General features: G+C 41.1%; 1 protein-coding gene across 42 annotated transcripts in view; it reads right to left on the minus strand.

Annotated features, from left to right (window-relative positions):
• The window catches only part of Baz2b (bromodomain adjacent to zinc finger domain, 2B), a 241,564-nt gene that overhangs the window by 175,216 nt on the left and 42,268 nt on the right, over positions 1–24,080 (minus strand). For 2 of the 42 annotated variants that reach the window (XM_063284021.1, XM_063284002.1), the window contains exon 2: positions 2,928–2,990. The exons of the other annotated variants lie outside the window; for them this stretch is intronic. The gene's annotated coding sequence lies outside the window, so the exon portion shown is untranslated. The remainder of the gene's footprint in view (positions 1–2,927; positions 2,991–24,080) is intronic. 42 annotated transcript variants of the gene reach the window in all.

A 24,080-nucleotide genomic window follows, 5' to 3' on the forward strand; every position in this document is an offset into this window, starting at 1 on the left:
TGGTCAAATTCATAGATGTGGAAATTAAACAGCTGGATGTGTTTGATGGGTACAGAGTTTCAGCTGAGAATATGACAAATGCCCTGGTGAGGGTCAGGACTATGCTTAAAGCTACTTAAAACACATTTAAATGGCTACCATAATAAAGTTAATGTTTATGTTGCAACAAAAATTTTAGTAAGTATGAAAATGAGGATGTAAATCACAAACCAACCTTAAAACCATTACACTGGTTAGTTTTTCGTCAATGTTACATAGACGCGGGACATCAGCAGAGGAGCTGTTCCACAGACAAGTCTGTGGTGCATTTTCATGACTCATGAGGAAGTTCGTAGACTGAGTCCGAGCTGAGCAGCGCCATGCAAGGGCAGGTGGTCTTTGTGTAAGAAAGCGAAGTGTGCAAGCCATGGGAAGCAAGCCAGTAAGCAGCACTCCTCCATGGCTCTACTTCAGGTGCTGTCTCCAGGTCCCACCCGATTCCCTGGAATTGTAACATAAAGTCTTCCTCCTCAACTTGCTTTTGGTCCTGGTGTTCATCAAAGCAACTGAAAGCACACTCTGACAGCCTTCTAATTTATGCATTAAAACGATTCTCTAATTCATCCATTGGCTCCTTGAACCATTAATCCAATAATGCTTTTTCTTGGATGTAATAAATATTTCTGGGTGTTTCTTAGTTTTTGTTTTGAGGCAAACATTTGCACTATAAGGGTCAAAGTGTAACCTTAATTTTTTCAAACCTTATTTTTAATGATGGTTCTTAAGTGCTTTAACCTCCCTTGTAGCCCACCACCCTCCAGAGGTAGTGGACGAGAAAGGGTATGGGTAAAGTGGACCTGTTTAGAAAGATTCTTTGGAGCAACTCCCCACTGTGTTGTCTGGAAATGAGCAGTTCACAGGCTGGGAGCGGTGGCTCGATTCATTCACAAATACTTCACGGATACACTAGCAGACCAGTTCGGTAGAGTTGAGTTAGCACAGCAGTGAAAGGACCTAGCAGAGACAGCCAGGCCTCAGCCTAGGCTCAAGTCAGCAGGAGGGATCAACAGGAACACCAGGAGTTCTCTGCTGTGCCTCTCTTAGGGAACTCAAGACCCACAAGCTTTGCACAGGTAGCTGTAACAGCAAGCCAAGCTCTTTGTCACTCACTCTATGGAGTCCTATTTATACCCTCCAAACATCATGTGTCCTCCACGTGCCTTGCCTCAGCTTGAGCCTTGTCTCTGCACGTGCATCCAATCAGCCTGAGTCCACAGTCCAGACAAATGCAGCTCATCTACACAATGTAAGGTGGACCAATGTGTGCGTGTGGTTAGCAAAGAATCCTTCATCACGTGTCCTTTCTCGTGCCTGCTTTAGCAGAACAACCTTTCTCCTGTGTCTGCTTCAGCAAAACATTCCTTCATGAATCAGCCTTAGCCTTTCACCTGTGTCCACTTTAACAAAAACGTCCCTTCAAGTGTTTGCCCCAGCAAAACACCATCCGACCGACATTCCAAAGAACCCTTAAAAGTTTCCACTTCACGAACCTCACAGCCCTTCAGAGTGCTGGGATTACAGGCATGCACCATCATGCCTGGCTGTGATACTATCTATGTAACACTGCTAGATCTGTAGCAGGGACAACACAAGTCTCTGCCTTACAGAGTTTACCGCGTAAGTATGACGCAGAATAGTAAATTAAATTAAATTAAATTAATTAAAATAAAATAAAATACCAGAAGGCTTGGGGCTGATACAGACTAAGTTGGAACCATGTAGACAAAGGAAGCAGAGATCACAGAAGGCCTGGAAAGCAACAATAAATAGACTGGACAGACGCCCACAGACACTGAAAGGCACATGGTATGTCTGACTATGAGTGCTGAACCAGGCTTTATTTCCCTTTCAGAATCATTCTGACCACGGTAAAGAACAACCTCGAAGTCAGGGATGGACAGGAAAAGCAAAACACAGACTAAGTAGGGGTCAAGAAAATGTCTCTTACAGAACTATCACAGCTGTTGGTGAACTGGGATGTGGTCTCTGAAAGACACGATGAAGGGTGCATGGTACAGAACAATTTAAGCAGCTATGAGGCTCGCACGGGGCTCAATAGGTGCTCAGGAGGAAAGGAACAGGAACTAAGTAGATTACAGTGCCCAGCAAGAAGAGGCGGAGCACTAGAGAAGTCTCACAGCTCCCAAAGTGATGCTGGGGCAGTCGTCAGAAATCAAGGGCTTGGTATTCACAAAGCTAAATAATAAAGAGTTACAGGAAAGGCAGCAGGATAAACATGCTTTAAAACAACACTGGAGGTAAAGCACTGGAGAGCTGGATTCAGCAAGGCAAATTTTATGGTACCCACCACACTGTCTCTCCTGGAATCATTAGCAGGACAAAGGCATGCACATGGTAAGAAAGCAGAAGAGGTCCAAGAGGCAGCAGCAGAAGCGAACCTCTGAGAGTCTCCCAGGAAGGGGCACACGGGGGACTGTAACCTACAAAAGGAGAAGGTATCAATGCCCGCATGTAGCGAACCAGGACAGCACATCTGTCTGCTGAGGAAGATGATGATGCAAATCTACAGACACAGTGTTAATTATTAATAAGCACCTAATGACTAGACGAAGCTGTCCTGGCTGCTAGTGAAAAGGCATCTGAGAACTACCGAGAATCCGGGGAGAATATACCACATATAGATAACTAAATTAAAATTTCTTTGGAGATATTATTTTGTAATAGAAGCCGTCATGTTGAAAAGTTTCTGTAATGATGTATCCCATGATACGACAACAATGTCCTTCTAAGTGGTCCAAATGCAACTGTGGGGAATAAAAATAATGCCACGCAAGGCTTTTGCTTGGTTACATACAGTAAGATTTAAACAGGATGCGCACTAGACAAGGACTGATGCCAGCGGTTAGGAGACACGAGCAGCTCCTCACCTTTCCTGTTGTCCTCCTCTTACTGACCCACTGTGGCATTTCGATTTTCCTCGTCCCCCGATTCTGTAATTCAGCAAATAGTCAAAGAGCAAGTCATTTGTCTATCAGTCACGCACGCAGGTCTCCATCATTTAAGCTCCCTTCCTCTGAGTTCTCTTGACTCTAAAAACTGTTAAAATTTGGAAATTACAAAAATGATCGGGGCTGGAGAGATGGCTCAGCAGTTAAGAGCACCCGACTGCTTTTCCAGAGGTCCTGAGTTCGATTCCCAGCAACCACATGGTGGCTCACAACCATCTGTGAAGAGATCCGATGCCCTCTTCTGGTGTGTCTGAAGACAGCTACAGTGTACTTATATATAATAAATGAATAAATCTTTATAAAAAAAGAAAAGATCACTACTTACATATTAGTATAAAGTTAATTTAGGTACATTACTCAAATTCCCACTTACAACTCTGTCCTTGTAACTATAGAGCCGCTTGCCCTTAGTGTGTCTTTATACTTTGCCCTGGGCTATCAGATAGGAGGCAATTTACAAAGGTGCACAATATACAAAATAAAAAGAGAAGTGAAGAAGTTGAGAGAAAATACAATGAGGACAAAATAGCGTTGGCAGCAAAGACGATGTCACAGTATTATGTCCTGGTGACCAGCATGTGCCTTTCTAGGTTCCATAATCAATGCAAAGACACAGCTCTCAGTGCAGCTTGCACTTTAATGTTTAATGGCGATGTTTACTGTGGGGACAGGACAAACATCTTAAAAGCACAAGATACAACATGTATTTGACTAAATCTGTAGATGCTTTAACTCTGTCAGGGAATCAATGGTCCAATGCTTGAGCACTTTAGCAGCCAGAAGGACATGCTTCGGCTATGGTGCCCATCACTATAAATCAAGGATGAGAGCTGAACTACCCAGTATTTTTAAAGTCATGATGCTTTTTATTGAAATAAATATTCATCTTTTCAAGGTGTGGTAGTCAGCCACACTCAGCACTCAGGAGGCAGAGGCAGAGGCAGAGGCAGAGGCAGGTGGATCTCTGAGATTTTGAGGCCAGCCTGACTACAAAGGGAGTTCCGGACAGCCAAGCTGTTCTACAGAGAAACCCTGCCTCAAAAAAGCAAATTCACCCTTTAATCAGTTCAAAGTGTGATTCGGGAGTGCTGTAATTCACACTGTTGTATGACCTTCAGTGTTAACTTCATATTACTGTATCTATTGGGATGATGTCATTATGCAGGTGAAGGCAGGTATGAGATAGAACGGAGCCTGTCAGTGAACGAGAAGGAAGGATGGGCAGGAGAAAAAGTTTTAGGGAGAGGAGGAGACTGTAGCAAGGAGGGAGGAGCAGCCGACAGACCATGGAGGCAGATGTTAAGATTCCTCTCTGCACAATTACAGGTCGTTATGAATGTTCTTAAGGGATGGATGTGTACATGGCTTTGTATGTCTAGGTGGGTAATTATATTTTATCAACTGAATCAGAGGTTATTGTGTTATGTGTTCTTTCATGTGGCGATTTAAGTTCAAGAGAGTATGTATGTGGCAGCTGGAGACACTAGGCCGCCACAGATTTGGTATGTATATTTCTGTCATGGTGGTAACCTGCCTTGGGAACTAGATGGGTAGAAAGATTGTTGCCAGGCTCAGAGAGAAGCCATTGGCAGTGTGATATGGGATGAAGCTTAGTGGGTGAGAGGCTTTGCTGACTGAGATGAAGGTATCTACCAGTTATCTTGGGGCACTGCGGTGCCGGACCTAGTGCAGGTAAAAGACAGCATTTTTTATAATTTTACAAGCAACACTACTCCCCACCAAAAGAAACATGTTGCTTCTGGCAAATTCTCTTGCACATTGTCCTGTTAATGATGTTTATAGAAAGGCAACAAAAATTTCAAACTGTCAGGAAAAAATAGATATTAAAAGTTTGCATCACATGAAAATCTATCAAAATCAATAGGTTAGAGATTGAGAAACAATAGCATATCACTTATTTATCCTCACTTAACAAAGGCTGACAACAAACCTGCCTCCTAGATAAACTAAATACTGGAAATTATCTCATTTATGTAAAGTTAACTGTCAGCTACACAAATTAAGCTTCTTCAGTTCTTCATGCAGACTAGTGAGTTTAAAGTTCTGTGATTTCTGAGGAGGATTTCTGAGTTTCCTAGCTGATTGTAAGATTTGAAATTAAAATGATATGATTGGATTTGCTGACAGAAAGGGATAGATAGTGACAGGTTGACACTTTTAGTCAGATGAATATCTAAACGTTAGTGGGTCTCATTTTAGATTCACTGCTCTCATAGGAAATAAGCAAGTGGTTTTCCTTACACATGGGTTTCTACAAGGTCCCCCTATTTCTGTGTCTAATCTACCAAGAGATTTACTCAGTAACACTAATATCATCTTCCCCATAACAAACTAATCTTTGCTAGACCGGGTCTTGCTATGTATGTAGCCCAGGCTGGCCTCCTCCCCTCACATCAGTCCCCTACCTCCATCTCTCAACTGCTTCTTTACAGACAAGCAGCATCATACCTGGCTAAAAACCCTATCTTTTTCTTAAAGATTAACTTTTATTTTATTCATGGCTGTGTGTCTTTGTGACTGATGCCCCGTGTGTAGGTGCCCAAGGAGGTCAAAAGAGAATTAGATCCCTTGAAGCTGGAATTATAGGCAGCTGTGAGTACCTGGTATGAGTGCTGGGAGCAAACACTGGTTCTCACAATTGAACGGAAGTGTTTCTCAGTGCTCTCACTGAGCCATCCCTACACACTCGCTCACACATACGGACACACGGACACACACATGCAACACTATATACACGCACACATGCCCTACTATGTCTTGACCTCTAATTCCAGCATGTATTTGTTTGGTATACCATCTGTGATACAGACACATTACATGTTAAATCATATAACCTCATTCCCAGTCTAACCATAAGGAAATGAAATAAACAAGCCTATTGACTGCTGTTTTCAAACTGCTCTTAAATTAAATGAACAGGAAAGCTGGGGTTCTTCAGTTTCTGAAATAAGTGAGAGGGGACTTACAAAAACGAAACTGGTTGTTTCTGAAAGTTGAAGGGATCGCCACACACTGCCACACCACACACTGCCACATGTACAGACTGTGCTCTAGTTTCCTGTTGTGTCACTAAGACACTACAAAAAAAGTCTACAAAAGTACAGGAAGGCTGGTTTCATTATCCTGCTCACCAACCAGCAAATAGCACAAGCAGATGTAATGTAGTATTTGTTATTTTACTTTGTTTTCCTTCTGAAGACCATGCCCTCACTATGTAGTCCAGGCTAGTCTCTAATCACTATTTAGCCAAGCTTGATCTCAAAACTCATGATGATCTTCCTGCCTCAGCACCCCAAGTGCTATGACTATAAATCAGCTCATGCCACTATACCAAATGATTCTCCTGCCTCAGCACCCTAAGCACTATAATTATTGCTTCATTGAACCACAAACATGTCAATTTAGAACTGAAGGAGATAGGATTTAAAAAAATACAATCACAAAAATGTACTTCTTGGTTTCAAATTTTAAAAATGATTTAACTTTTCCAACTGCTTTATTGTCATACTTATTTTTTCTTTTCTTTTTTGTTTTTTGAGACATGGTTTCCCTGGCTATCCTGAATTTGCTTTGTAGACCAGGCTGCCCCTCAAATTCACAGACCTCCACCTGCCAACGGCATATGTCACCATGCCCGGCCTGTCATACTATTTTTTTTCTACATATATATATATATATATATATATATATATATATATATATTTAAAATATATATACATATTTTAAAGGTAACCACTATTAGCAGTCAGTCCACTTGGCAGATGTTTCTACTTGTCTACCGTAATATAAATGTTAGCTCGATACACTGTAACACAGACAGACGCTCTATGGTTAGGAAGCCTGTGTACACCATCGAGTATACAAGATCTTGTCACTACTTCCCTCTGTGCTGTAACAAAAAGGTGTGAAAAACAGACTCTTCCTTGGTTTAAAACTTAGAATCCTCTTCCTTAAAAATCAATTTTACTCTTCAAAACTGACAGTTTTATTACAGTATTTTTAATGAGATTACACTACATAGAAAAAAGGAGAAAAAAAAAGTAGAGTGTATTCAATTTGAAAATCTACCATATATATCCCTGAGGAGAAAGTGACCCCTTGCCTCTACTGACATTTTCCTTCCATCTATAGCCCAGAATATTCTATCTTCCTCTCGCCTCTCCCTCATCCCTCTGCTGCCTCGGCGAAAAGCAGCATCTTCCAGAAACCTTTAAACCCTGCCTTGCACCTCCAGCACCTGGCTGAATCTCCCTTTCCCTAGCTGAAGCGACACGACGTGACCCAGCAAGATGCCGTGAGTTCTTCAGACGCCGAGTCACTAACTTATGCTGCCAGGGCTTTCTACTGGGTTCTTTTTTCCATTTTGGAGACAAGGTCTTATGATAGAACTGGCTTGACTCAAACTCATAATCTTCCTGCCTCCAACCACTAAATTATGCGGATTTATCACCAAGCCCAGCTAGAATATTCTTTTTATCAATTTGTTTTCCTTTTCTTTCAGTGGTGGGGTGCTTGCCTTCTATGCCCAAGGCTTGGATTCCATCCCTAGAATCAAAGCAAGCAAACAAAAACAAACCCACTAATGGGAAAGCCAGTTTGTTCTCTTTCATCAGACTCCCTGGATAGTTAGTGGTAAGAACTATGTTGATGTGGATGGAGTTCAGAGCCTGCAATAAAACAAGGGACCCTGGCAGAAGAGGGCCTTCGAGTTGAAGGAATCTGGAGGAACAGGATCCACAGCAAGTTTACTAGCAGACGTCTTTGGCCTCCATTCTGTTTCTAAGTCATAGGTTCTAAAACCCCTAAAACCTATCTTCTTTTGTGATCTTGAGATGACTAGTCTTTTGGTTACTCTATACAGGGTTTCTCCATGTATCTCTGGCTGTCCTAGAAGTCCCTCTATAGAGCAGGCTTGCTTCCATCTCACAGAGACTACTTTGGCCTCCTGAGTACTAGGATTTAAGGTAAGGCATGTGCCACCACCTCAAGGCTATATGACTAGTCTTTCTGGAGAGATGACTAGTGGAAGTGCTAGGCAGCTTCATGATGTGATTGGTCTCTACAAAGACCAACAGCAGGAAATGGGCGTGGGACTGGAATGGGAGTTCATAATTTAACCAATTACCACGCATTTAAAAACCAAAAGGAGGAGGTGTCCCACCCTGACTCCATGCTGGGGACCCTTTGGATCATGCCCTATGTATCTCTCCATCCAGGTGCTCATTTAGCTTTGTTAAAATAAATGGCAATATCGGTAGCACTTTCCAAAGCCAATGTCCATCTATCAAATAACTGAATATGAGGGTCTTAGGACCCTGCAACGGTAGTCATCCAGGTTTAAATGCAAATGGCAAAGAAGGTTCACTGTGGCCCACATCTGGAATGGGAGCAGCCTGAGACCCAAACTTGGATACTGTTGGAAATGATTTACACTGTTGGAACCAAATTGCTTTTATGAACTAGAGAGCTTTGGGAGAAAAAGACTCAAGCAGTACTCCCTATAACTACTTTGGATAATGTACTCAACAAGAGAAGAGTAAACGGAGGTACAAATCAGTGGTGTTCATTTTAGTTATAGTAGAGTAACCTGCACAGCCTTGCTAGTGTGACTTTTCTCTCAGGGCTGGGAACTGAACACAGAGCCTTGTCACATGCACAGCTCTAGCAGACATAACTCCCACCCCAGTTTACTCAGTGGTCATTCATGTAATGAGGGTTTTATATCCTGAAATAACTTGGTTTACTTCTATTTTCTTAGATATTCTATATCAGACTTTGAATTTACTAAGACAGTTTTGGTCATTTTATATACTTTTTAAAGGCATATGTGTTATTTCTTAAATTTTTCTGATAGTTTTGTTTCATTAATACCTGTATTCTCTTACAATATTCAGATATCTACTTTGTCTGAAATTAATATAGCCACTCCAGTTTCATGTTACTAATATTTGAGGAGCATATCTTTCAGTCCTTTTACTATTAGTCTACTTATATATTTTTAATGGGTTTCTCTTTTGACAGCATAAAGTTATGTCTTGTATTCATCCAAGATGAGAATCAATTTCCTCTTAACTGGCAGTGCTAGGACATTTATATTCTACGTGACTACGGATGCAGTTGGGCTCACTCTACCATCTTTCTAGATATTTTCTGTTCCATATGTTCTTTTTATTCCTTCTTTTCTCTCTTTCATTCTTTTGGATTTATTTCTCATTTAAAGAGAAAAGGGAAGCAAAAAGACATAAAGATAGGGCAGATTCAAAGCAAGCTCAGTAACAGTGACAAAACTCAACTGCTCTGGTAATCAGGTCCATGAAAACATTAAAACACTATCAATATCTTATGACTGGGTTCATTCTATTGGAAGAATTCAAGGACAAGTCTGTGTTCTACATTTTTCAAACACTGATCATATTAGTGAGTAAAAATTGTATTATTCCTCAAGAAAGAACAGATTGGACTCTATATCATGCTGACCTAAACCCTTATCTAAGTTAGATAATCAGAAAGGAGGTGAACAGGACTAGGGATAAGAAAAGCAACTTGACAGCATTAGCAGTCAAGAATGATGAATTTAAGGAGCTTTCCCATTATACACAAGGAAAAAAACCCTACGTGTTTATTACCATCAATTCTGTTCAGCGTGGCCTTTGACTCACATAGGATTTTTGGCTCTGAGCCCAGATGAAGCCTAATCATAACCAACATCAACCGCGTGACACAACTGTCAAATCCCAAATCTGAGCTCTGTAGAACAGACACAGGACAGCCTTACAAGGCTGGCTTCGAATTCCTAATACAGAGAAACCATAAGATATAATGAAATCATTGTTTCAAGCCATTAAGTTTTTGTCTACTCACTTGAATAATAAAGTTTTAAAAGACAAAACATAAAAAAGCGTAATTAGTTGTGTGAAGGCCTCAAGTGTGGGTGTGCAAGCATCATACACTAAACATTAGTAACTTTAAGTGAGCAATTTTAATATTTAAGTGTGTGCCTCTGTGTGTGTGTGTGTGTGTGTGTGTGTGTGTGTGTTTGTGTGTTCTGTAGGTGTGAGTGAGTGTGTGTCTGTACTGGAGGTCAGAGAACAACTTTCAGGAGTCAACTGTCTTTCTGCCCTGACTACTCAAGTCATCAGGACTCATGGCCAGTGCTTTATAAGCCACTAAGTCGTCTCACTGGCCCTAAAGGAATAATTTTAAAGCTAACACACCTCCCCACCCCACCCCTCCCCCACACCTCACCTCCCCACCTCACCTCCCCCACACCTCCCTCATGCCTGCTGGTCACTTCTCCAGCCACACAGCTGCCTCCTGCCATGCTCTCTGCTGGGATGATAATGCACTACCCCTCTCCAGCAGTAAGCAAGCCCTTAATGAAATGTTTTCCTGTATAAGAGCCACCTTGGTCATGGTGTGTCATCACAGAAATAAAACATTGACTAAAACACGTTAAATAATGAAAAAATCACAGACATAATAAACAGACTATATAAACACAAAAAGCAAAGACTCCGGAAAAGGCAAGGTGGAAATGGTGCAGATAATAAAAGGCAGATTAAGCACTCCTTAATCTGAAAACCCCAAATCTAAAATGCTTCCAATTCTGAAAATGTGAGTCCACAAATTGTTACTTCCATACCTGATGATGGCTTCACATAAGGCTAAAGTCAAAATCTAGGCATATTGAAACAAGGAAACAACAAAAAACAAACCAAAACAATACTATCTTCAGGTTATCTGATTAAGGAATAGCAGACATATAAACACAGTCCATGCTTGAACTGTTCCTGAACCCAAAACACTTTGTGCTCTATGTCCAGATATATCAAAATTTGAAAATAAAAGAAATTTGAAATACTTAATGCTCAGCACAGTGTGTGAGATACTGGACTTATATGGCTTCATCATGTGCAGAGTGGTCTTGCCGACCATATTCACGCAGCACAAACATGCAGAAACATGCAGAAACATTTGCATGGAAGCGGTCAGCAGGTGTCTCAGGAAACGGGAGGTGATATCTGAGGTTTCAAGTCTCTCTGTTATTTATTTTTAAAATATGGCGAAATGGATCAGGAGAGGTGGCTCAGTAGTTAAGAGGATTTGCTGCTCTTACGAAGGACCTAAGTTCAAAGGACAGGACCCACATTGAGCTCACAACCATTTGTCCATCCAGTTCCAGGGAATCCAATGCCCTCTGAAGGCACAGACATGTATGCAATCCACAGGTAGAATAATAATAATGAGTGTGAAATAAGATTTCATACTTATTACATTTGCAAGTACTTTACATTCATCGTGCTATTTACATGTGTGTGTGTGTGTGTGTGTGTGTGTGTGTGTATTTTCAATGTAGTTTAAGCTTTTACAAAAGGTTCTGAGAAGCAATATTAAAGTGTGAAGTCGTTTTATTCTAGATTCCCCTGTCCCATTCGATGGTGTCTGTTTATAAACCATTCCACTTGCATCCTTTGTCCTAGAAAGTGTTACCAACTGCATACCAATGAACTTACCACAACTCCTTGACACACAGTAACTTAAATGCAGACTCTAGCGTGCAACGTTTGAGTAGAAAAACGCTTTGATTTTATAACCAGTTAGAGAAAATCTATGAAAACTGTCTCAAATTTTCCTTACAACTTCTAAGTTCAATCTTTTTTTTTTTCCTTTTTTTTTTTTCGGAGCTGGGGACCGAACCCAGGGCCTTGCGCTTCCTAGGCAAGCGCTCTACCACTGAGCTAAATCCCCAACCCCTCTAAGTTCAATCTTAACTTCCAGTGTTGTTTTCATTATTTGCTGGTGTTCAGATCTGATAAGAAAATGCAGTAATATGGTCTACGGGAAACCCAGTCATAGCAAGGTAATAGTTGAAAGTTGTTTTCTATCTACTATTATCTAGGTTTCTACACAATCTGAACTTTAGTAAACTGAAATTTATAAGGTTTGGCTAAAATATATTCCCAATACATCAACATAATTGTGCAAATACCAAACTTAGACTGTTCATGGGAAATGCTTTTAAAACTTACACAGTATCCTCGGTTTTGCTTTATATAGCCATGAAACACTCTATGTATGTGTAATATATGGTAAATGAGAGTTTGTATGCACAGAAGTGCTTACTATATACATTTAATTACAGAAAGGATGTCAATGGTTAAGAATCATCTGGCAAAATTCTATGACTGTCCCTGAAATTACAGATTCCTACCTCAAATCTATATACATATGAACGAGATTTTATAATTTATGAATATTTGTCTTCATATTAGTTCCTAATTTATCAGTGAAAGACAAAGAACAAATATCATTGTAGAAGAGGAAACTGAAGCTCAGAGATTAAATGACCTGAGTAACATGGTAAGACACAGAGAACTTAAGTCCAATCCTCTGTAAGGCATACAATTGAAGGACTCTGGTCATGTGACATGAAAAGATGACCAGAGCACTGTGTGGCTATCCTTTTGCAGTACTGCCTGGAGACTCACGGCACCACAGAGGGTTTGTAACTGCAGTTTGCACCATTCTGCAGGAAATACACATTTCACATATAAAATTGTAATGTGTAAGAAAATTCTGAATTACATACTGATTTGAAAAGCAAGCATGTCCCAAGCGTGTTTGGATGGCAGGTGCCCTACAACTGAGCTATACTTCCAGCCCTCAAGATTCATGAGCATAGTGTCTTGGATAAAATACAGGCACATAGAGAGCTACCTGTTACATTGGATTTATTTACAAATATCTAAACTATGATAAATCTCCATGCTTCTAAAAATTCAAGAATGAATTAGAAATTGAGCATCAAAATAATCTAAACAAGGGAAGGTTATTTCTCCCTATGGACATCTCTACTATTTTGGGATAATATGCACGCGGTCTATTCCCATCAACGACATTGAGTATTTCAGCATTTTGATGGTTCTTAGAAGCCCAATCAATAGCATCCAGGACTTGGCAGTGAAGTTAAAAACATTACCCACAACTGAATGCTGACTAGTATGCAGTTTAGGCACTCTGCCCCCATGTACTCTTGAGCATTCAGGATAAATAAACTATAGAAACAGAATAAAGGGCTAGAGAAATAGCTGGGCTGGAGAGATGGCTCAGTGGTTAAGAGCACTGTCTGCTCTTCCAGAGGTTGTGAGTTCAAATTCCAGTAATCCCATGGTGGCTCACAACCATCTTTGAAATGGGATCTGATGTCCTCTTTTAAAGAAAGCTACAGTGTACTTATACATAATAAATAAACAAATCTTTTAAAAAACAGAATAAAGACACAGACAAGTATAGAAACAGAATGCACAGAATACATGGTCATCTAATTTGATTTTATTACATTTTACTTGAGTATTGCTGTGTAACCAAACCACCAGTACCTATACTTTACAAAACAGTGTTACTATATCTCAAAATAAGATTTACAGATAGCTTTGTTTCTTTGGGCTGGACTAAACCAGTGGGATTATCAAAAGTTTCCTGGGGTTGGGGATTTAGCTCAGTGGTAGAGCGCTTGCCTAGGAAGCGCAAGGCCCTGGGTTCGGTCCCCAGCTCCGAAAAAAAGAACAAAAAAAAAAAAAAAAAAAAAAGTTTCCTGTAGGTAAAAGCTATACTGTTATTGAATTAATGTTAAAATATATGGATCTTGTACTCCTATATAAAAGTTTTCAATTAAATAAGCATTTTAGTTCAGATTTTAAAATTCTACAGGTTTAAGATACGATGTAACTCCTTTTAATTTTTTACCTGCATTTATAAGTTCAGCACACAATCTGAAAGGCACCTCAAAGAGCTCAAAAAATCCGCCCCTCCTCTTTCTGTCCCTCTCTCTGTCTCTGTCTGTCTCTGTCTCTGTCTCTGTCTCTGTCTCTCTCTCTCTCAACAAACAAATGAATGTAATAAACATCTTAAAAAGGACAGCACACAGTAAGAGTCAGGACACCAGAACTGTGGCTCCCATTTCCCACGGCCTTAGTCTTAGTCCCTTATAAATAAGATTATTGCTAAGAGTCCTAAATACTTATAAAGGAAATCAATGATATGGACTATTCTTAGTAAAGATTACACAGTCCATTAAAAAGAAAGTTTCATAGAGTTCTATGGTGAAATATACTCAGAAAACTGTACACACTATTTATTCTCTTTGGAGATCCATAATGCACAGGGAAAAAATTAACTCTGTATAAACCTCTGGTTTCCTAACTTAGAGACAAATTTAGTGGTTCTCAATAACGAAATGCTCAAAAGTGTTGATGTGCTTCTGTGCACTCTTTATGAGAAATTGTTGTATACACACTGACAGTTTGTAACACAAGTAGAAAAAAATACTACCAGTTAATATACACATTAGCCAATTAAAAAACAAAGACCTACAGCAAACTTGTATATGTGTGCATATATCCAGAGTACATGTGTGGACCAGAGGTCCATGTCAGGGACCATCCTCTATTCTTCTCAGGTCATTATGTTGACAGGGTCTTCCAGGCACTGACGAGACTGCAGGGCTGGCGAGCCCAGGAAAGCTTCACGTCCCACCTCCTAGCACTGGGATCCAGACACAGCCACTAACACACACGTCTGACATGTTGTTGAGGACCAGAACCCATATCCTCTTTGTGAATTAAGCACATTACCTGAGCCATCCTCAACCTAATTGACTATTTAAAAACAATTCCGGAATAGTAACTGACAAGGTCATGGGGAATACGTTTACTTTATAAGTAGACATATTTGAGCATTTCTAATTAAAATGTAATTTTTATAATGAAAACAAGAAGTAAAGAAAATGCAGAAGCACTGTAAACATTCATGTTTCTTTTTTCACTAAGTCCTGGGGATCAAATCCAAGGTCTGTACATGCAGGGCAAGAGATCTAGCAGAGCTCCACCACAATCTATTTATAATATGCATCCCTTATAAGTGTATCTTAGAGTAACTAAAGACTTTCTGTTTGTTGGTTTTGTTTTCTATTTTTTCTCTGTATAGCCCTGGCTGTCTTAGAACTCCCTGCAGACTAGGCTGGTCTCGAACTTACAGAGATCCAGAGCACTGGGATTAAAGGTGTATGCCACCACCTCTCTGCTGGCTTGCTTTCTTCTTTCTTTCTTTCTTTCTTTCTTTCTTTCTTTCTTTCTTTCTTTCTTTGGAATAAAGACTGTTTAAGACAACCACTAAAAGCCTTATTTGTGAGAAGAAAAAGTCAGCAAAACAAATACTCATAGTAACTAATACGTAAATAACTGGATTTGAATCAAAGAGAACTTTTAAATGTGATCTAATTTCCTCATGAATTGCCTATACGGTTTAAAAACTCAACAAAATATTAAGTATACATAGAAAATATAGCAACAATATCAAAAAAGCTTAAACATATAAAGGAAAAAATTCTGACAAGTTGTTTTGCTATGACCGATCCGTATAAAACAAAAAGCAGATTATTTGATAAATTGCATGTGTACAATGTAAACCACCTTGTGTTAAATACTGAAGGAACAGACTTAAAAAAAAAAAAAAAAAAGCCACAGCCTTGGCCACATAAGCAGCCTAGCATTGCTGGGGATGGTGGCCCACACTAAGTCATGCCAACACTGAAGCGTGGCATCCTGGCACACATTGCAATGTTAGCACTGAGGAGTCTGAGGCTGGGAGATGCTGAGTTCCAGGCCAGCCTAGGCTGTCTAACGGAGAAGGGGGAGATTCCTCGGCTTAGGATCAAGTGGGATAAAGATAGTAGCTGATCTTACTGGTTGGGCATGGTGCTCACGTCTTTAATGCCAGCATTTAAAGAGGCAGGCAAATGGCTGAGTTAGAGGCCAGCCTGGTCTACTAGGGAGTTCCAAGGCAGCCAGGGCTACATAGGGAGAGGCCTTATTTAAAAAAAAAAAAAAAAGAACAAATACATTTTGTAAGATGTAGCTCACCTAATCCATAAAACAATGTATTTGATACCTGTTACGTGACTATCGCTAAGTACTACTCCATAGTAAACCAAAATGAAGCAGACATCTTGCCTTCCTGATGAAAACAAACAGTATATTTGAAACAAATATCAAAGGAAAATTAAGGTGGAAAGGAGCAGAGGCGAAACTGAGTCTGCGATTCTCAGCGGGCGTTAAAGGGGAGCTGTGTTGAAGGACATTCAGGACCAGGTTTGTTGGAAAGCAACAAAGTAATGAATGCAAACCTACAAGACAGCATGTCTGACACCTGATGAACCAGGGCTAGTCTCCACAGCAGAGTCGCCAGGAGGCTCATTAGGAAATCACGGAGGTGGACTTGGTAACACTTGCTTGTCATCCTAGCACAAAGGAGGCCGAGGCAGGAGAACAGCAAGTTCGAGGCCAGCCAGGAATACTTACCAAGGTCTTGTTGTCTATAGACAAACAGTATGGGAGAAGCAAACAGTGGAGACGGCGCCACACAGCCTTCCACGTCACCGACAGGTACAGGATCTCGTGGCCTGCCTTTTTTCAGAGGCCAGGGGTTTACATGAGCCCCACTGTGAACTGAGGATGAGGATGGGGATAACGACGTAGCTGTGAAGTGGCAGGCAATGACCAAGTGTCAGAACGTGAACACACTGTGGAAGGTCAGCCAACGTAACGTGTTGCTATGAGTCAAGTGGAATATGAAAATAGTTAAGATATACAAAAAGAAAGAAAAAAAATGTGGGTGTACGAAATGGGTCAACCGTAACATCTTTCCTTCTATTTTATTGTTGTTTGTTGTTTTTCAAGACAGGGTTTCCATGGATAACAGCCCTAAAATTCACTCTGTAGACAAGGCTGACCTTGAACTCACAGAAACCCACCTAACTCTGCCTCCCAAGCATTTCGATTAAAGGTGCGTGCTGGCATGTCCAGCATGCTTCCTTTGTAAAAAGAAGTGTATTTCACAAACTCACTTGGGAAGGGGATCAAGCATCCACAGTGAACTTGTGGAGGTCAGAAGACAGTCTATAGATTCAGCTCTCTGCTTCCACCATGTGCGTCCCAGGATTCAAACTCGATTTCCCCACTAAGGGATCTTGTTGACCCATCATGAGGCTTTCTTGTTTCGAACAATAAAGAAGATTGTCTTTAGCCAAGATGATGAGAACTGTGGGAGGTAGGGACTGGGGAGAGAAAGCTACCGACATTTCTCACTGCCCATGTAGAACTGGAGACATTCGCCAGAAGTTAAGTAAAGAAGTCTGGGTTCAAGGATGAAACTTGTCTTTCTGAATTCCTAACTGTAAACCCAAGCACAGGCACAGTCATTAGCATGTTGCTACTGCCTACACCCAGGAGACTGAATTTATTTTTAACTAAAACAGGGCTTGGTTATAAAGGTTCTATCAGCTGGGTATAGTGATTAATCCCAGCGCTTGGCAGAGGCAGGCGGATCTCTGCTGTTCAAGGCCAGCGTGGTCTATAGGAGGTTCCAGAAAAGGCAGAGCCACATAGTGAGAACCTGTCGCCAGACAAACAAACAAAAGGAGATCAACCAGGGATTGACTAGATACATACCTCATCTTAAAAAATAACAAATTCTGGAAGCAAAAGAAAAAATAAGATTCATGTCCAGACTCTGCTACATGAGACTCTCAAAATACTCAACACAGAGAATTACAGGCTTAAATAAAGGTCTGCTTCCCTATAGATGCTTGTTTTTGACAGAAGCCACTGTTGCTATTCTAACTCACAAAGTTTTTATTTTAAAGATGAGTAAGTCAGATTTAATACTCAAAACTGGAATGCCTTCCTCCCTCCGCCTCTTCCTTCCTTTCTGTTTTTCTAATTGTAGACTTTAATCTTTTTCAGTCAATTCACATAGCATCTACTTGTTAGGTGACTTTGAACTTGGGAGTAGCGTTTCTCTTCCTATTTGCAAGATTTTAATCTTATGTGTATGAGTGTTTTCCCTGAATGTATGTACGTGCTGTGCTATGTGCATGCCTGGTGCCAGCGGACCTGGAGACACAGGTGGCTTTGAGCTACCAGGTGGGCACTGGGAACTGAACCCAGGTCCTCTGCAACAGCAGAAAGTGCTGGTAACCACTGAGCCATCTCTCTCTCTCCCCTCCTTTCTATTCTGTGAGACAGATTCTCATGCTGCTGCTTGAAACTTCCTATGCAGATAGGGTAGGATGGCATAACACTCAGCATCCCAAGTGACAGAACATGAATGTCTTAGTAAGTCATCTTATTTATGTTAACGTTTATTATTATTATTCTTTGCTCCACAATTTCTGCATTTATATTAGAATTCCGCATTAAACTTTAAAACTCACTACATTTAGTTAACTTGTTAATGATCAATACCTTAACAGTAATATTATGATTGGAATTAGGAGGGAACTATGTCATTCGGTGGGCTGAGGACACAGCTGGTGATGGGGCACATGCTTCACATGAGTGTGGTCTTGGGGTCAATGCTCAGGGAAACCCCAGCACAGGCTTCACTGCCCAACCCAACACTTTGCTTGCTTTGCTGTGTTTGGTATGTGCTTAGTAGAAACAATCAAATCAGCCACTTCCACATCCAAACTTGCTACCAAAAGTATTATGCACTATTTGCTTAAGACAGTTTAACTTCTGGCATATTTATTTTACTAAAAAAAAAATTAAGCAAGGATATCAATACTGTGCTGTACTGAATTACACCTTTATAAATAAGAGGTCATTTTGAACATTTATAAGTTAAAATTGTTTTCAAGCTGGTCACAGTGACTCATGCCTTTAATCCTAGTACTCAGGAGGCAAAGTCAGGTAGATCTTGATTATGCTTACAATATGCTTTGGTTTGCATAATGCAAACTCTAAAACCAAAACTATAAATGTAGGTTTAGATTTTCCATTGTTATGTATTTGTTGTTTATTGTATGCATATGGTTATGATAGCTACATGTGTGGTTACCATGTGGGTGCATGTTCGTGTGTGTGGATGCTCATGTGTGTGCTCACTCATGTGTGTGCATGCCATGTGTGTGCCTATTCATGCACTCACATGGGGGCCAGGGCAGAGCATGGGTCTTCTCTAACAAACTTCACTTTACTCTGTGGTGGCAGGTCTCACGAGCCTGGGGGGACGGACCTCTCTTGTCTCCATCCAGCTGCAGCATGGTCACAATGCACCTTGTAACACTAGGTAACTTTTTATACAAGCTCCAAGGATTTGAACTCAGGACCTCACACCTGCACAGCAGGTACCTTTAACAACTGACCTAGCTTGCCAACACTCTCCTAAAGCCTTATGCCTCTGAACTTCACCACTAAGAAATGATATCTCTGGGATATACATGAAAAAAAAAAATGATAAAGCTGGGCTGAAGCAGTGGTATCCACAAAAGAACATTCACAAGAAGCTCAAGTCTACATCAGATTTCAGCACTGAGAAACCCATTTCCCTGGAAGTGCAGTGCTGAACCCAGTGAGGTGGTTCAGAGGAAGAGCCGCTCGCTCGATAGCCACGGACCTGAGCCCACTGCTGAGGTGGCAGCAGAGAATTGACCTCCCAAAGCTGTCCTCTGGCCTCCACACACCCTGTATGCAGCACACACACACTTATAGACACGCACATACATGCTTATAGACAAAAAAATTGATAAAATAAGAATATTTTATAAAATTGGAATAGTGAAGACAGTTTTCAGTCTACGATGAAGTCACAAAGCCCAACTTTTACCGTGATTGAGAGAAGTTTGCTCTCGGTGTCTGACTGTGGACTGAGAGCGGCTCCCACAGAGAAGGGTAGAAGGCTTCTGCTGTCTACATATAAAAGCCACTGATGATGGCAGGAGCATGGCGCCCACACCTCAGAGGACACACAGAGCTACCCTCACTCATGTGGTCAATGTCTTACACAGCACCGTACATATGAGGTAAATTTTTAAGTTAAATTAACTTTTTTAAAGTCAGCTTCATTTAAAAAAAAGGAAGAAAAAAAGATTATGCTGTGGGGAGGGGAAAGGACAATAAGGATACATAGAGAAAATATATCTCTAAAAACCAAAATTAAAAAATGCATTTCTGAATTTTATAAGGATTTTTAAATTTTTATAAAATTTTATAAATTTTATAAGAACAGTGTAAGGATTTTTTTAATTTGATAAGGATTTTTTAGTGTGTGTGTGTGCACTACATGCACATGCCTGCAAAGGATAGAGCACTGCATCAGACCCCTGGCACTGGTGTGCAGGCAGCCGTGAGCCACCATGTGGGTGCTGGGAGCAGAGCCAGGCCTGAGCGCTCTTAACCACTGAGCAACCTTTCCAACCCGAAATTGCTAAAAGTTTACAGGGAATCAGATCTAAGGAAAACAGCACCTCATGAGAAAATTTTACTGTTATCGTCTACTCAAAAGATTATCAAGACCAACTCATCAGAAAGAGACAGAGACAGTGAGATGAATACTTTCCGGCAAAGGCACTTGCTGTGAAGCCTGGTGCCCTAAATTCAATCTCCGGAACCCATGGAGGCAGGAGAGAATGGACACCTGCAACACACACATACCATGAACATCTACCAAGTAAATGATCGCCAAAACTTTAAAAAAGTGATTTTATTCAGGGATATAAGGCTGTTTCAACATATACAAATCATAAACATATTAGACACAGAACCAGGAACAAAAAAAAAAAATCATACAATCACAGAAAAAAAGGATCCCATGGCCGTTCTCCAGCCCCACAGGGTTTCTCTATGTAGTCCTGACTGTCCAGGAAGGGCTCTGTAGCCCAGCCTGCTCTCGAACTCAGAGATCCACCGGCCTCTACAGACTCCCAAGTGCTGGGGTTAAAAGCATGGACCAGCACCACCCAGTCCGCTTCCACAGCTTTTTAATGATTAAAAAAAAAAAAATCCCTGAAGGATCTAGGAACAAAAATATAGAAGTCATAGTCATATACACAAGACCTGTTGTGTATTATACACAGCATTATACTAAATGAAGAAAAATTAAAAGTTCTTAATTCAAAACAAGAGACAGGGTCTACTGATACCATTCTTAGCATAGGTATTACATTTTAGACAGAACAACAAAGCCAGAGGAAGAGACAGAGGCAATACAAACAAGAAAGGATGGAGTCAAATTATCCCTAACTCCATACTGGAAAAGTCTCTGAAGACTCCACCAGCAAACTGGTGGATTCAGATATAAAGTAGCAGAATGCACAGCCAACATAAAAACCCAGCGCCTTTGCTGGGTACCAATGCTGAGCACGCTGGGAAAGAAATCAGGAAAGCAATCCTATGTACAAGAGCCTCGAAAACCTAGGAATGAATATAACCAGGCAGATAAAAGACACTGAGAGAAAATGGAGAAGTCACTGAAGGATGAGAGGACCTAAGATAATCATGTGCGGGAGAATTAATACTGTGAAAACGCCATATTGCCAAAAGTGATCTACAGAAATAATCCAATTCCCATCACAACATAATGACATCCCTTGTAAAAATAGGAAAAGGTCATAATATGCACACAGAAGCACAGAAGGTTCCAAATAGCCACATTAATTCTGAACATAAAGAATATATGACAAAGCATTCAACATACTTAGCCATGAAAGACAGGCAAACAGAACTACACAGAATTCTGTCTCATCCTGGTCAGAATGCCTTCCACCAAGCAACAGAAATGAAGGCCAGCAAGGCTGCAGGCGAGGTAGGCATGTGAATTAGCAGTCATTATGGAAACCACCACAGGGCTTCCTCAGACCTAACAGAGAAGCCATACCACCATCAAGCACACACTCACAGGAGCCAACGCCAGCATAGACAGCCACAGTCTGAACTCTGGAAATCTGCTTTAGTCACGTCATGTGCACCCATGGCTGAATGAAGGAATGTGGTACATGACAGTGATGGTGCATCCTTGCACTATAAAGAACAGACACGCCACTCACAGGAAAGTAAACAGAACTGAGACTTTATTAAGTGAGATAAAACTGTATCCAGAGAATTACCACACTTTAACTCATATGCTGAACCTAGAAGTAAAAGCAGCCCTGAGACACTACTATGAATGGCACACTCCTGTAATCCCAGCGGCAGAAGGCAGAGCTGGGAGGACTGAGAGTCTGAGGGCACTATGGCCTACACAGTGACTTCCAGGCACACCTTAAATAAGGCATGAAAGTGGGCCTTGCACGGCGGCACAGACATCAGCAGTCCAAAACCAGAAAGGAGACAACCCAAACCCAACTGCGAAAAGACAAAACTGTTGGACATCAGGCAGTGGTGGTGCAAATCCCAGCACTGGGGAGGTAGAGACAGGCAGATCTCAGACTTCAAGGCCAGCCTGGCCCACAGAGAACAAGTTCCAGAACAGCCAGGGCCACCCAGAGAAACCTAAATAAACAAATAAACAAACAAGGCATCGCAGCAGAAGGGGTAAAGAGCCAGTGGAAGGAAGGGTAGGTGTAGGAGAGGAGGTAACAAGGCCAGTACCAAGGTGTATCAGAGAACTGCGTGAAGCTATCAGTAAACGCATGTGCTTCACAGAATTTACATCAATAAAAATTAAGTGAAAACGAGCGTGTTAATTCTGATCTGCATCTTCCTCATAGGTATACTTCACACCTGTCAATTATACGTGCGTCTGAAATGTGAATTTCCTCAGTAGATTCACTAAGTGTACTGGGATTCAGTCTGCGTATCCAGCATCATGACTGCAGCTGCCTTTTTAGCGCGGCTTTTGTTTTGTTTTTGCTTTTGGGGGGTGAGGAGTTGGGATTTTCAAGATAGGGTTACTCCACGTAGCCCTGGCTGTCCTGGAATTTGCTCTGTAGATCAGGCTGCCTCTGCCTCCCGAGTGCTGGGGGTAAAGGCATGGGCCACCACAGCCCGGCTAACACGTTTATTCTTTTCCAAGTCGCTTTATATTCCTCTCTCACAGCATTCTCTGTGGTCCCAGGGCTCCATGGCCAGCAGACAGACAGACAGGGAGAGAAGAACCCCTGGAAGCATGGTGCAGGCTAGCCTTGCATGTGCAGCAGTGAACCAGGCTGGACGTGGATCAAGAGAAGACACCTGTAGTTGTCCTCTGACCTCCACAAGTAGCACATGCGTACATCCACTCAAATACACAAACACACAAACATTTTTTTAAAATAACCAAAACTTTGTAAGAAGCTAGAAGATTATTTTACAAAGAAAAATGCAAATCAAGGCACTAGAGCCACTGGACACTTAATTTGAAGAAAGTAAATCTCCATACTCATAAGGAAGAGAGCGCCAAGCGTAAGACCAGCCTGGGCTGCCAAAAAAAAAAAAACAATGTGAAATTCTAGTCACACTCAAGTTGGTCTTTTCCATACCATCCCATTTCACACATACCGTAACATGTGCATGTGCGCCCTCACACTCCTGCAGTTTTGTGGGCTTGGCAAAGGCTATAGAGAGGCTTTTGGAAGGACCAGAAAGAACTCGCTCACCACACCCCAAGCTCCATCTTCTCCTCCGTGACCAACTGATGAGGGCTATGGATGAGGCCTTTCCTTCGTGTTGGAATATCTGATTACTCTTTCTGGCTTCAACGCTATTTCTTAATTCTTTATTACAGTACTTGTTTTATTTTGTATGTGTACATGTGTATATAGATTTACATGTGTAGAGGTCGAAGGAAAACTTAAAGGAGTTGCTTATGGGAATCAAACTCAGGTCATCAGACTTGGTGACAGGAACCTTTAGCCACCGAGTCATCCTGATGGCCCTCATGTTCTCTATGTGCAATGGGATGTATGGTTTATTGAAGCTCTGTGTCGGTACTACTGAAAGTAAGGACTATGTTTTGCTGCCTTTTGTCCTTATGGGTAGCTATGACGGGCTCCTCAGCTAGTCTGCCTAAAAGAAAGAGAAACAGCTCTCAGTTAGTGCTTGCTTGGAATGCCAGCTTGTCGCCACAAAGGAAGAAAAGGGTCTTGTGTCTCCGTTCCTCACTATGCTCACTATTCATAGCAGGTACGAGCAGCAGATTAAAAAGGAAGAAAAACTGACAAAAGCGCAGGAGAAGGAAAGAAAAGGGAGAAACTCTGTTAATCATAAAATGACCAAAACACCTCTAAGAGAAAAG

This window comes from Rattus norvegicus, chromosome 3 (genome assembly GCF_036323735.1).
Source record: "Rattus norvegicus strain BN/NHsdMcwi chromosome 3, GRCr8, whole genome shotgun sequence".
NCBI classification, from domain to species: Eukaryota; Metazoa; Chordata; class Mammalia; order Rodentia; family Muridae; genus Rattus; species Rattus norvegicus.